Source organism: Lathyrus oleraceus, chromosome 5 (assembly GCF_024323335.1).
Source record: "Lathyrus oleraceus cultivar Zhongwan6 chromosome 5, CAAS_Psat_ZW6_1.0, whole genome shotgun sequence".
Classification (NCBI taxonomy): Eukaryota; Viridiplantae; Streptophyta; class Magnoliopsida; order Fabales; family Fabaceae; genus Lathyrus; species Lathyrus oleraceus.
In genome coordinates this window covers 134,996,102-135,011,809 of record NC_066583.1, presented here as the reverse complement: position 1 = coordinate 135,011,809, position 15,708 = coordinate 134,996,102, and the positions used below count along the sequence as shown (strand labels likewise).

Genomic DNA, 15,708 nt, shown 5'->3' with positions numbered 1-15,708 from the left:
TTGTGCAGGAAATTGAAGATCAAGCGGTTGCAAGGAAATAAAACAGGTTGCTTGAACCGATGCAGTTTTTGAGGATGGCCTTGGATTTGCTTCCACTGTGGTATGAAACTGAAGACTTCTCCTTAACTTGTTTCTTTGCTGTACCAGTAACAAACTTCAAATATCGATGGCAGTTCATTGATCATACTGAAAAGGCGTCTCCTGTCAAATTGTCGAACCCGAACCTGGCTCCAAAATAGTAGGCAATAGCAAGTAACCATGAATCGCTATGAACAACAACTAAAGACAGCCAATCTTTTTCTGGCATGCTATCCCTGGCAAAGTTAATTCCAAGCACAGGCTCGGGAAGCTCCGGTGGAACTTCTTCAGCAGGTAAATTAACTTCCCACTGCTCACTAGGAAAGCCATATAAGCACAAATTCTCTTTATCAGGATCACATTGGTTATAGAAATCTTCAACATCAGTGGTGAGAGCTTTGATGAGACCAGCTCGACGACCCTTGAAATCCCCAAAAACTCTTCAACGGTGCAAGGATTATACTGTGCGCGCGAGTCCATTGTAGGTTCACGTGGCCTGGCAGTAGAAGAGTGAGAGTGAAGTAGGAGTGAGAGGAATATGCTGAGTTTGTTGTGGATTTGGAAGACCAAACTAGTTCAAAAGGTTACGGTGAGTTTTTTCTGGATCTTGTTATGTTCTTCTCACTTTCTGCTATGGCCTTTGTAACCGGAACAAGGACTATTGTGATGTGTTAGAAAACAAAACAGGGTTGTAATAAAATGACCATTTCTGTGTGTATTATGCAGGTTATGGCTGATGTGATCGGTTATGGACCGGGAACAAAGAAATTGGTTGTAAGCTTCATAATAATTTGCAATTCCTTTATAGCAGTCGTAGGCTTCTGAGAAATTGTTGCATTGTTTGGTTGAGTCAATTTGTCTTCCATTTGTGACGGTATCCGATCCCTTGTTTGGTGGTTTAACAGGTACCCACATCAAAGCATCACTCCCATGGGATTCTTCAATTTCTGGATATTTTGCTTTGAATACTGGTTTGAGAATCCAACTCCACAAGACATAACGACTGCCCATCTAGTGCCAGCAGTGAAGTTTGGTAAAAGTTTCCATTAAAACATTAATTATTACTTGATCATGATTTGGTTGATGCTGTTGTGATTTTGTTATGAATTCGTTACAGGATTCTTGCGTATCAAACTGAAACCGTACAGCTGCTGGATGCAATTCGCCTGGCAGCAACTTGCATTGGATTCTGACCTTCATTCAGGCTATGCGCCATCGTTTGTTGCTGCTGCTGTAGTTTGCATATTCCGACACCGTTGCGCCGAATGGTACCAAACATGTCACAACATTTGCCATCGCATTCTGAAGCTCAACCTCGTCGGTTTCATCTGCATCAACTTTGGATTTTAGTAGCCGAGAGAGTGTCTCTTCTGCAGGAGTTGTAGCAGCTTTCTTTCCCGGTGACGTCTTCGTCGATGTCTTTGCAACCTTTGCAGGCTTTTGCCTTGGACTTTGGTTTCACAGGTGCCTTTGACTTGGCAGCGGGTTTGGGCTTGATAGCAGCAGATTTGGGCTTAGCGGCTGTCTTGGCCTTCACAGCCTTTGCCTTGGACTTTGGTTTCACAGGGTACATCACTCTCAATCCCGACAGTATCGGACTATGGAGAATAACAGCTCTCAATTGGGGTAAACGAGCAGCAATATCCAAAGTAGGACCACTCCCAACGGATTGACCATAAAGGATTATGTCTTCCTGCTTAGCACCAAAGTTCTCCTCAAGATACTTATATACAGTTTCGATGTCAGCATAAGTATAAGTCTCACTCGGCTTCCCTGATGACTGGATTAATGTGTTTATTATTGGATTTTGTTTTTTCTCTTCTTTTTTTTTTTGGAATGAATTATTGGAATGTTATGAAATGAGTAGGTACTATTTGATTTGAAATGCACCATGGATGGATTTTGGATTTTGGATTTTAATTATAAAATGGATAATTGAGAAGTCGGTTTAAATATCTATTTAAATAATAATAACAAATCAGTAAAAACCAAATTAAAAATCAAATTAATTTATTATTCATTTAAAATTACTTGGATATCCACTCTAACATTCATTTGGAAATAAAAATCAATTAGAGTTTTAATCATTAGTAAAAATAAATAATTAAGATTAAATTGACAATTGGAATTAAACTTAATTTGAAATTAAAATCAAATAAAAGGTCAAGATATTAAAATCCGTTTTATACTGATGAATGTATGCAAAATGCAAAAATAAAAAGAAAAAACGGAAAAATTTCGGGATCAAAATCGGGGTATGACAGTTGCCCCTATTTAAGTATCTTCGACTAGAGAATATGAAGCGGTACACTCTTCATATGATCATAGAGGGAGATGATTAAATACTAAAAAGACCCGGATTTTGATCCTGAATCCCCATGACATGATGTGATATGATATGATATGCCATGATATGCATGGATGCATGATTCTTATTTCCTTTTTTTTTTATATTTCCTTTCCTGCTAGGGATATGGTGGACCCTTAGCGGGAGATGCTACTAGACAAACCAAACTGTGGGGAATGTTGATGATCCACAGGGAGACAGACAAATGGTAAGAAACAATCTTGTTGGGGAAACAGTCCTGCTGGAGAGTCAGACACACACTGGGAAGTATTCAAAGTGAGATTTGATAATCGATACTTAGAATACAAGGGATTTCGGTGGTAAGTTCACACATGACTTACTAAACCCGAATAAAGGAAAAGATGCTACAACAGGTTCATGTATGATTTGACAACGCTGGGGGATAATCAAGGAGAAAACTCTTCAGAACAGGTTCATGTATGACCTGATACCGGAATAGGGGTTCAACAAACAGGTTCATGTATGACTTGACAACGCTGGGGGATAATCAAGGAGAAAACTCTACAGAACAGGTTCATGTATGACCTGATACTGGAATAGGGGTTCAACAAACAGGTTCATACATGACCTGAATGGGTATTGAACAAAGAATCTTCAGAGCAGGTTCAAGTATGACCTGACCCCGGAACAAAAAGGTTCAATGACAGGTTCATACATGACCTGAATAGGATTGAACAAAGAATCTTCAGAGTAGGTTCAAGTATGACCGGACCCCGGAATAGAAGGTTCAATGACAGGTTCGTACATGACCTGAATAGGATTGAACAAAGAGTCTTCAGAGTAGGTTCGAGTATGACCGGACCCCGGAATAAAAGGTTCAATGACAGGTTCAAGATGACCTGAATAGGATTGAACAAAGAATCTTCAGAGTAGGTTCAAGCATGACCGGACCCCGGAATAAAAAGGTTCAATGACAGGTTCGTACATGACCTGAATAGGATTGAACAAAGAATCTTCAGAGTAGGTTCAAGCATGACCGGACCCCGGAATAAAAAGGTTCAATGACAGGTTCGTACATGACCTGAATAGGATTGAACAAAGAATCTTCAGAGTAGGTTCAAGCATGAACGGACCCCGGAATAAAAAGGTTCAATGACAGGTTCGTACATGACCTGAATAGGATTGAACAAAGAATCTTCAGAGTAGGTTCAAGCATGAACGGACCCCGGAATAAAAAGGTTCAATGACAGGTTCATACATGACCTGAATAGGATTGAACAAAGAATCTTCAGAGTAGGTTCAAGCATGACCGGACCCCGGAATAAAAACAATTGGACTCGGACCGTAAGCAATGGACTACAACCAGCTTTTAACGGACTTTGCCAACAACAATTGGACTTTGGAATGAGTTCTAGTAACAACTGAGCTTGGAATAATGCCTAGCAACAACTGATTTTTAGGAGACACCAATGAGTCTTGAAATAATTCCAGGGAATGACATAGGGGTTCTGGAACTTCATCAGAATAAAAGTGACATGTCTGGGAATTCATCAGAGAGTAAAAGAAACAAATTCTGGAAATGCATCAGAATTACAAGTGATATTCCGGAAATACAACAGAATACAGACACATCTGTTAATATATCAAGGAAATTCTGGAAATACATCAGAATATAGACACATCAAAGAACACCTCAGATAGATGGTGAAACATCTGGAAATACATCAGACAAGTCGTGGAAATACATCGATACACCAAGGAGTAATCCGGGAATTCATCGGATAATCCAAAAAGAAAATGAACCTTAATGGAAAATTTTCTAATAGGTGCCAACTGGGTTGGATTTGAAAATGACTGCAAAAACCGGATGATGGTTTAAGGGCACCAAATACAGACTGGAATCAAAGGTCAAAAGATCTAGGATCGACAACAAGACCTGGGTCAATGCAAAATGAGCACGAAGTACATTTCGGCTATGCATGATTTGAATTTCCTTTTATGCATGATATATGAATGATCATGATTATGAGAATGCTGACACCTGAGTGGACTGGGAGTTGGTAAAGGCTTTTTATGGAAGCTCATGATTCCTCAACACCGAGAACTCAACCAAATATTTTATGATAGATGTTGTCAAAGGAGGATTCTATCCAGTTTGATAGCCACAACTTAGCCAATGGATCCTTTGGAGGATTAATGAATCGTGCTAGCATAATTTTCGGGCACTCGTCTTGAACTCAATAGTTGTTGACGTATGGCAGAATTCGTTTGAGCAGTTTGAAAGCACAAAGAAGGAGGTTCTGCCCCAGTTTGTGGCTCACCTTGCCCCAGTTTTGTTGGGTCTTTGGAAATGTTCACCTTGAAAAGGGGTTTGGAAACAACTTTCCATGAGACTACCTCGAGATGGCTTGCCCCAAGTGTTTGAAACTTGCAATGGTCTGAACTTGACTAACCAAATGTTGGAATGGTAGACTCTTGATTGATTGTCCTTTGGATAGCTGGACTCATTGAGCTCCGAGGTGGCTTGCCCCGGACTAAGTCTTGAAGCAAATTACTCTTGGCTAACTGAACCATGGAGTGATTGGACTTACTGAACTCTGAGGTGGCTTGCCCCAGTCTGATTCTTGAAACAAATTACTCTTGGCTAGATGATCCTTAGGGTGATTAGCTCGAATTAACGGATGCTCAAAGTGATTTTCCCCTGACTAAACTTCTTTCACTCCATCAAGTTCCTCAACTGTATTTGGCATTTCTTTGATGCTAAGTGTTGACTTGCAAATAAGATTGTTCATTCAAAAATGGTAATTTTAATGCAGTGTTTATGCAAAAATTTGAAATCAAAGTTTATTGATATGAACGGGTGAAATACAGTGAACGGGTCAATGATAAGAATACAATGGTGATCAAGTCATTCACAGTATGCAAGTTGGTGCTATCAAATGATTAACAAAAATCGTTTGGAGTCAAGTTAACACAAACTTGTTATAGTATGCTTTCAAGATAAACCCTGCCTCAATTAGGTCTTTGAAGGGTTGTAACGTGGTCTGGTTCACGGTTTTTTGAAACAAAAGGATATAAGGCTCAAAATTTATTTTTACCCACCCCTTCTTCTTGATGATCTCCAGTTCCTACGTTCAGTTAATTCAATACACGCATTCGACTTCCAAGAGGGTTCGAAGGTGTGATGAGGATTCAAGACGAATTTTTCTTGAAATGGCGGTCACCTTATTTTTTGTTTTGTTGAGGGTTTTGGTGACCTCTTTTTGTTTTTCTTTGTCCCTTATTTTGCCTGGACCGCTTCTTTGAAGCTTTCGGTCCATCGGGATGCCCTGACTTTTGCCTAAGTCATTTTGTGGTGTTTGACTTAGCGGACTTTTATTTTTTATTTTTTAAAGGTATTGACTGCCACATTATTGGTGGATAAGGATCAACCAACACTAATTTTAGCTTTTCTTAACTTCTTCAACACTTCAACATGTGTGCGAAGGATAACACGTGGTTGAACCTAATTGGAGGGTGTTCATATGGACGATTTTTGAAAGATCGAATACATGATCAAAATATCTGAACACAACTACCCTGCCCCAGGTTAAGATTAAGGGTTTTAGATCCGAAATAAACACCAACTTCTAGGCTCAAAGTGGTTGTCTAGGGATTAACTCCTTATCACTCCAGTGTTTGGGGATTTGAAACAATGCCTTACATCATCGACAAGGTTTTACTCAAAAGCATACCACAACAATTTCAGGTGTTTCGTTTTCATCATCCTCCCTCCAATCTTCGTTAACACAACAGTTTGATAAACAAAAGTGAATGAGAGGAGTATTTTGTTTTTGTTTTTAACATAAATGAAAAACGAGTGAATACGAATGGATTAATTCAAAAGATGCATAAACCTTTCATTAATCTTACCAATTCAAAGAAAACAACAATGCTTAAAAGCAATTAACAATCAACATGCAAAGAAACTACAAAAGAAGTGTTGAAACAGCCAAATGATTGCCGACTTTAGGGAATTGACTTCTTCAAACTTGAAGGTTTGGATCAACAAGCTTTTTGACATTGACACGATGATCTTCAAATTCTTTTCCTTCATTCTCATCGTTGAACGCAACCCTCTTGGATCCACTACTCACTTCTCCTTTTCTTTCATTGGTATAGGTCGTGACATTGGAAATCCAAGGCGGTATCTCAATGCTCTTACCAGGAAACAATGATAGCTCACTAGCCACATCCCTGACATCTTCCTTGTGGTACAAAACCTTGAGGGGTCTCAAAGGTCCTTTCCCTTTCTCATTATCTGGCCCAGAAATCAAGGTATATGCACCTGAGCCTTCCTCCTTGAGTGTTGGTGACCTTATGTCAATTAATCCTTGCAGTTTGAGCTTAAAACTCTTGCATTCCTCGATGGAGTGCCCCATTGTTCCAGTATGGTATTCACACTTGATCTTCGGTTGATCTTCTTCAAAGACTAAACTCTTCTTGTTAATCAGTCCTCGTACCAAGGCTTTTAGCGCACAGCATGAATCTAGGTTATGTCCCAATGCCCCTTTATGGAATTCACACGTTGCATTTGGATTGTACCATGGTAGGTATGGTGACACAGGTGTGAGAGCTCGAGGGGTCACCAAAGCATTCTGGATCAGTAGCGGGTAAAGCTTGCTATATGGTACCGGAATCGAGTCATTGTGATCCTTGTTCCTCTTGTTCTGATTCTGATTTTTGTTCTGAACCTGACTTTGGTGACTTTGAGGAGAAATAGCCAGAGGATGTTGCTGATGACGCCTTGAGGGAGGTCCACATACTGGTAAATGAGGAGTTGCCACATAGAATTTCCCTTGACCTGGGGTAACACCAGATGGATGTGGCGTAGTAGCTCTCTTTGTTGCAGCAGCGTATATTGGGTGACCCTCTCTTCCCAACAAGACTTGCACCGTTTCCAAGACCCATCTCATTTGGCTCTTCAAAAGATTGAGTTCCCCCTTCAGTGCTTCTTGGCCTTTCCTTAGCTCGTCCATCATCTCCTGAGACATGGTTATTTGTTCTAAACGCGTGTTAGGAATCACTTTGCTGATCACGGACAAAGGATGGATGAGTTTTTTTGGTATTTTGTCTGGAAAATGACATGCGTTATGATGAGATGCAAATGCAATGGAATGCGAATGAATGCAATGCAAGCCATGCACATTTGTTTTTTCATACACGGGTTCAAAAGTATGAGGTACTGATGAATCTGATTGTTTTCCAAGAATAGGTTCTCACCGGGTAAGATCTAAGGTTTTGTTACAAAGGATTCCCAGAGTCATTGATTCACAAGAATGTTTGACGCTTACGGGAAATACTTTCCGGTCGTCAACTCCATCAAGGGAATCTATTCTGGGTGAGGTTCTCGTACCGACCCTTACGAAGTATTCACCTCGGGAGTCCGTACTACGCAACCATCGACTGGGTTCTAGACAAGGTACTCAGAGTCATGGATTCAAAAGACTGTTTGACGCTTACGGAAAATACTTTCCGGTCATCAACTCCATCTAGGGAATCTATTCTGAGCGAGGTTCTCGTATCGATCCTTACGAAGTATTCACCTCGGGAATCCATACTACGCAACCATCATTTCTAGTTGGCCAGAGTTTCAATGTTCTAAAAGGTTCTTAGAGTCATGGACCCCTTTGAAACATCGAAGCTTACGAGGTATACACCTCGGGCGACAATATTTGCAAAAGAATCTACTCTAAGTGAGGTTCTCGTACCGACTCTTACGAAGTATCCACCTCGGGAGTCCGTACTACTCAACCATCGTCCTATCTTATGTTTTTTTTTCACTCTAGACTCGGGTGTAGAGTCTTTCCCACATGGTTTGCAATCAAATACCCAAGTACCAACAATCGCAATAGAACCAATATACAACAGATATCAATATAACAATAAAGATATTAAAAAAAGCAATAAATAAGGAAAAGCCACACAATTAAACAAACAAAGGCACACAAACGTCCTAACTAGGCTTGACTCACTTAGGGATTTGAAATCCCCAGCAGAGTCGCCATCTGTCGCACCTCGAAAAAAATGGGGATACGACTTCAAAGCGAAGCGCGATCGCACGCTCGCAATGATGGACTGAACAGAGTCGCCACCGAACTTTATTTATTCCTAAAAGGAAAGGGGAAATATCGATAAAACCCAAGACAAAAGAAAAGGATAAGATATGGTCGTCGCAACCAATATCCGGGTTCGGGAGTCGATTACGCAAGGGGAAGGTATTAGCACCCCTCACGTCCATTGTACTCAACGGGAACCATTAGGTCAGTTGTGTGCATTAATGTTAGTTTGAAATGTTAGGCTTTTCAATTTATTAGGTGGGAATGAAAGAATAGAAGATAGGAGAAATGTTTTTGGATTTTTGACGAAGGACTAAACCTAAGTTTTTTATTAGTGGGCCTGACAAGATTTACAAATCCTGCTCCTACGTATCTCAAAAGAGAAATCAAGGCTTACGTAGTTCTGGGTAGAAAAATGTTTGTTTGTTGGTCGATTTTAGCGAAGGCTATACTGTATTAATCGACGAAAACATCGTTTTACCCAAAACAGATGAGGAGTGGACGCATACCACACATCGAACGGATTTATAAATCTACATTCGGAAAAGCGTCATTTATCTCTACTCAACAATCGTGGCCGAAACATTGTTTTGTATCACTTAAGACAATATATCTTTCATTTATGAAAAAGATTTTTGATTAATCGCACGGCGGCGAGAAAAGAGTTTGATTGGTTGGAGGTATTTTGAGTGATGGCGAGAACTTGGATGAGCGAGATATACATCTCGAATCCTAGCCTCAGGAGTGCATGGTATACACCATGTTCCATTTCCATCTTTATTAAAAAAAAGTTAAGATAGGAATTAAGTATTTTGGAATTTGATTGAGAAAGGGTTTGAAGAAACCGCATTGACAATTTTAGACGATGGCGAGAGTTAAGATTGGCGAGGCATACGTCTCGAATCTTAACCTCAGGAGTGCATGGTATACACCATGTTCCATTTCCACCTTTATTGAGAAAGTGTTAAATAAGAATTAGGTATTTTGAGTTTTGTTGTGAAAATGACTTGACCTAGATCAAGTATTGATGGGCGTTTAAGAGAAATTTGAATGAGTGTTTGAATGAAAACAAAGTGGATGAATTTGGATGATGGCGAAAGCTAGGATTGGCGAGATATACATCTCGAATCCTAGTCTCAGGAGTGCGTGGTATACACCACGTTCCACTTCCATCTTTTTGAAAAGGTCTTAATTATGAATTAATATTTTGAGTTTTTATGAAAAATGGCTTGACGTTGGATCAAGCATTTGATGAAGTTTGAGAGAAATGGAATAGGAGGAGAAATGAGTTGGTTCGTTTATTGAGAAAGTACTCGACGTTGAATCGAGTCATATTTTTGTATTTTTGAAATTTGTTGATTTTATTCTTGTGTTAGTAGCTAATTAAACAACCAAACAATAAAAGAAATAAAAAGTACAAAATTATTACACATTGGGGAGTGGGGTACATTTGTCAAATGGGGATTAAACAATCATGAAATAAATAAAATCGGGCCCAAATAAATAATGCATGAGTGTAAGTGCAAGAGAACCGGCTCATTGTAAGAAAGCCCAAGAGTAAGCTATGTGAGGTTGACGGCGATGCTTAAAAGCAATCGACTTACAAGGGTGTGGAAAATGGGCTCGATATTAAATCGAGAAACGTATGATTTTTTTATTTTAAAATGGTGTCGAATATATGATGAAATTAATAAAGAAGCATGGACATAAAAAAATATTACAAGAAACAAAATACTAAAAGACAATAAAATAATAAAAAATAGAAGCTAAAAGAAAATGAAATACTAAAAAAATGCTACGTATGAGTATCGAACTCACTCCACCTAGGACTATGGAACTACCCCCTCTCCACCAGGCCATTTACCAACTAATTGTTATTTTAGTACTAATTTAAATATATAAACTAAGGTAAATTAAAAAAGAGGTTAAAATAAAAAAATAAAAAAACTAAATAGAAACAGAACGGTTAGCCTACTGGTGATTGAACCCAGCCGCATGGCTGTTGGGTTTTAGAGATTAGGAATTGGGAATGCTAAACAACAATTAATTACAGTTAATACTAATAAACCAAATTTTAATGACCAAAATGTATGGTAACATTCACCTAGTGGGATTTAAAAAGTCTGCTTAAAAAAAAAAAAAAAAAAAAAAATTAAAAAAGAAAAGTGGAGTCAAACGTCCTCCATCCTCACCTTCGTTCTCTGTACTCTCTCTATCTCACTTCGCACAATCCCTCCATCCTCAACCTCGCATCTCTATCTATCTCACTCACCCATCGCTCTTCTCTCGTCTCCCTCTCTCAAACGAAACACACAAAAAAATTCCGGTAGAGAAACGAATAGGACGGCTCACCTTTGGCAGTGACGGTGAGCTTAACCCTCTTCTCTCCGCTAGGTTCCTCCTGCAGTCAACAAGATCAAAGCTTCGCTTCCAAAAAGGTTCGTCTTTTTGCTTGGCCGGTTTTAGGGTTTTTTAAACTTTCGCCGTTTTTCTCCTTTCCGCCCCCAATCCCTCTCTGTTCTCACTCATTTCTTTTTATCTTTGCAAATTAGGGTTTCGGTTGGTGTATAAAGGCTCAAAAGAGAAAGCTTTCAGAAGTGCTTTCATGCTCAGAAGCGAGTTATCCTGTTTGATGCTATACTTCCGGAAACGGTACCTTGAACTCTTTCTTTCTCTCTGAATTTGTCCTTATGCTCAATTTGGGAAATTTTGGATTCTAATGCTTGTCAATTGTTTTTGTATTACTGCAGTAACATTGAACATTGGAGAAATGCAACAGCAAAAAACACTATGAGTTGTTATCTTGAATCTTCTGAATTGTTGTTGTTGGTTTGCAAGTGATAAACAACTCCAACTCAAACTCATCATCGCTTTTCTTTTTCTATTTTCTGTGTTTTCTTCACTCTGTATTGTTATTGGTGCTTGTATCAGTTTCTATGTCTTGGTATCGGTTTGGTAGAACACAAGAGAGAATCATCCGAAAATGACAACCTGCCGGAAGGAATTTGGCCTGCGACTCGGTGTCTTCTATTTGATACTGTTTAATATTTGCTTGCTTGCTGCTGATATCACTGTGGTTAATATTGTGCAGGAAATTGAAGATCAAGCGGTTGCAAGGAAATAAAACAGGTTGCTTGAACCGATGCAGTTTTTGAGGATGGCCTTGGATTTGCTTCCACTGTGGTATGAAACTGAAGACTTCTCCTTAACTTGTTTCTTTGCTGTACCAGTAACAAACTTCAAATATCGATGGCAGTTCATTGATCATACTGAAAAGGCGTCTCCTGTCAAATTGTCGAACCCGAACCTGGCTCCAAAATAGTAGGCAATAGCAAGTAACCATGAATCGCTATGAACAACAACTAAAGACAGCCAATCTTTTTCTGGCATGCTATCCCTGGCAAAGTTAATTCCAAGCACAGGCTCGGGAAGCTCCGGTGGAACTTCTTCAGCAGGTAAATTAACTTCCCACTGCTCACTAGGAAAGCCATATAAGCACAAATTCTCTTTATCAGGATCACATTGGTTATAGAAATCTTCAACATCAGTGGTGAGAGCTTTGATGAGACCAGCTCGACGACCCTTGAAATCCCCAAAAACTCTTCAACAGTGCAAGGATTATACTGTGCGCGCGAGTCCATTGTAGGTTCACGTAGCCTGGCAGTAGAAGAGTGAGAGTGAAGTAGGAGTGAGAGGAATATGCTGAGTTTGTTGTGGATTTGGAAGACCAAACTAGTTCAAAAGGTTACGGTGAGTTTTTTCTGGATCTTGTTATGTTCTTCTCACTTTCTGCTATGGCCTTTGTAACCGGAACAAGGACTATTGTGATGTGTTAGAAAACAAAACAGGGTTGTAATAAAATGACCATTTCTGTGTGTATTATGCAGGTTATGGCTGATGTGATCGGTTATGGACCGGGAACAAAGAAATTGGTTGTAAGCTTCATAATAATTTGCAATTCCTTTATAGCAGTCGTAGGCTTCTGAGAAATTGTTGCATTGTTTGGTTGAGTCAATTTGTCTTCCATTTGTGACGGTATCCGATCCCTTGTTTGGTGGTTTAACAGGTACCCACATCAAAGCATCACTCCCATGGGATTCTTCAATTTCTGGATATTTTGCTTTGAATACTGGTTTGAGAATCCAACTCCACAAGACATAACGACTGCCCATCTAGTGCCAGCAGTGAAGTTTGGTAAAAGTTTCCATTAAAACATTAATTATTACTTGATCATGATTTGGTTGATGCTGTTGTGATTTTGTTATGAATTCGTTACAGGATTCTTGCGTATCAAACTGAAACCATACAGCTGCTGGATGCAATTCGCCTGGCAGCAACTTGCATTGGATTCTGACCTTCATTCAGGCTATGCGCCATCGTTTGTTGCTGCTGCTGTAGTTTGCATATTCCGACACCGTTGCGCCGAATGGTACCAAACATGTCACAACATTTGCCATCGCATTCTGAAGCTCAACCTCGTCGGTTTCATCTGCATCAACTTTGGATTTTAGTAGCCGAGAGAGTGTCTCTTCTGCAGGAGTTGTAGCAGCTTTCTTTCCCGGTGACGTCTTCGTCGATGTCTTTGCAACCTTTGCAGGCTTTTGCCTTGGACTTTGGTTTCACAGGTGCCTTTGACTTGGCAGCGGGTTTGGGCTTGATAGCAGCAGATTTGGGCTTAGCGGCTGTCTTGGCCTTCACAGCCTTTGCCTTGGACTTTGGTTTCACAGGGTACATCACTCTCAATCCCGACAGTATCGGACTATGGAGAATAACAGCTCTCAATTGGGGTAAACGAGCAGCAATATCCAAAGTAGGACCACTCCCAACGGATTGACCATAAAGGATTATGTCTTCCTGCTTAGCACCAAAGTTCTCCTCAAGATACTTATATACAGTTTCGATGTCAGCATAAGTATAAGTCTCACTCGGCTTCCCTGATGACTGGATTAATGTGTTTATTATTGGATTTTGTTTTTTCTCTTCTTTTTTTTTTTGGAATGAATTATTGGAATGTTATGAAATGAGTAGGTACTATTTGATTTGAAATGCACCATGGATGGATTTTGGATTTTGGATTTTAATTATAAAATGGATAATTGAGAAGTTGGTTTAAATATCTATTTAAATAATAATAACAAATCAGTAAAAACCAAATTAAAAATCAAATTAATTTATTATTCATTTAAAATTACTTGGATATCCACTCTAACATTCATTTGGAAATAAAAATCAATTAGAGTTTTAATCATTAGTAAAAATAAATAATTAAGATTAAATTGACAATTGGAATTAAACTTAATTTGAAATTAAAATCAAATAAAAGGTCAAGATATTAAAATCCGTTTTATACTGATGAATGTATGCAAAATGCAAAAATAAAAAGAAAAAACGGAAAAATTTCGGGATCAAAATCGGGGTATGACAACTTTGAACTGTAAGCCATAAGAGTAATTGAATTATTTTCAACCTCCTCGTCCTTGTTCTTTTCTTTCTTAATATTGTTCTCATGCTTCTCTAAACAAATGAGATCTTGCTCATGTTTTTCAAGCCTACCAAGCAAAGTAGTAATGTCCAATGTCAATAGGTTGTTAGATTCCTTGATGGCAGTGACCTTAGGCTGTCATTCCCTATTAAGACGTATCAAAATTTTGTTAGTAGCAATTTCATTAAAAATGAGCTTACCAAGTGTATTCAAACAATTTATAAGATGAATGAACCTCTTTTGCATATCGACAATGGTTTCACCATGCTTCATATGAAACACTTCAAACTCTTTATTTAAAGTATTGATTCTAGCTTCTTTGGCCTCATTTGTACCCTCATGGGCAACTCATAATGAGTCTCACATAGCTTTAGCGGTTTTACAATGACAAAAACAATAATATTCATCACCTCCTAAAGTGAAGATTAGAATATTCTTTACTTTCCAATCACATACCACTTTTTCTCATCATCTGCATTCCATTGTACTTCCGGTTTATGTACAACAACATCATCCGCATTGATCAGGGTAATTTCAAATGGACCATTTTGGATGACATTCCATACATTCCTATCAATATAATTGATATGTATACACATACAATCCTTCCAATAACCATAGTTTTCACCATTAAAAACTGACGCTTTATTATATGCCCTTTTAGGTTCGGAAGTCATAATCTAATAAGCGAATATGAAGCACAAGATAAACCGGTGCTCATGATACCATTCGTTAGACGATGAAAACTGGTATAGAGGGTGTGTGTGTGTGTGTGTTGGGGGGGGGGGGTGAATAGACCCTTAATTGAAAATTCAATTTTAAAATTATTTTCTATGGTTATGCGAAAGCGATTTCAGATCGAAAACTCGTCTATCCGAACCCGTTACCAAAAGGACCAAAAATGCGTTTAAAACGTAATGTGAAAAGAATAATATAATACCAAGATGAGAAATAAAATCAATATGATTTTCTAAAACACGTTTTAACATTATAACATTTTGTTAAGCTATTTACAATGAAACAAGTTTACCCAATTGACATGAGCAATTTGTGAGACACTTGGTGTGCAATGATCACCAAGCAGAATTTCTATGTGTTGATAGTGGTGAAATCCAATTGTAATTCTCTTCACAAAAGAATTTTAAATAGTCCAACACTTAGAAATTTTCTGCAATTAACTATTGCACACTTAATTAAAAACAATACCAAATATAAAATAGAGAGAAAGAGAGAAAGAGACACAAGATTTATTTAGACAGTTCTCCAATCGACCTCACTATGGGTACGTCTTTTCCCAATTCCAAACGGGAATTGAGATAGTTTACATAACCTTTTGCAAAATGTTATACAAGAGAAGAAATAGCAATGCAAACCCTCAAATTCAATATTTGATGTCGATCATATCTTCTTCTCTTCCCTTGATCTTAAGCTAGATCAAGTGACCCAAGAACTTCGAATGATCATCCAATTACCGCTACTCACTTGATAAACATCATCGTTCTTCAAGGCTTTCACTCGGATGAATCCAATCACAAGCTTCTTATGAACCCAAGCTCTATAAAACAATCCTCTAGTTACCGATACTCCCTTAATAGAATCCACCGTTCTTCAAGGCTTTCACTCGGTTGAATTCAATTTTGCGAGATGCTTATAAAAAAAAACCAAATCAAGCTCGATCTTGCAGGGAAAACCCCAATTGATTTTATCAACGAAATCCCAAAGATTCTCAACCCAATTAAGAT

General features: G+C 38.6%; 2 pseudogenes; both read right to left on the bottom strand.

Annotated features, from left to right (window-relative positions):
- Positions 1-19: 19 nt before the first annotated feature.
- On the bottom strand, positions 20-607 carry LOC127079248 (PHD finger protein ALFIN-LIKE 4-like; annotated as a pseudogene).
- An 804-nt stretch (positions 608-1,411) lies between these two features.
- LOC127079247 (PHD finger protein ALFIN-LIKE 4-like) lies at positions 1,412-12,125 on the bottom strand (annotated as a pseudogene).
- Between the last annotated feature and the right edge of the window lie 3,583 nt (positions 12,126-15,708).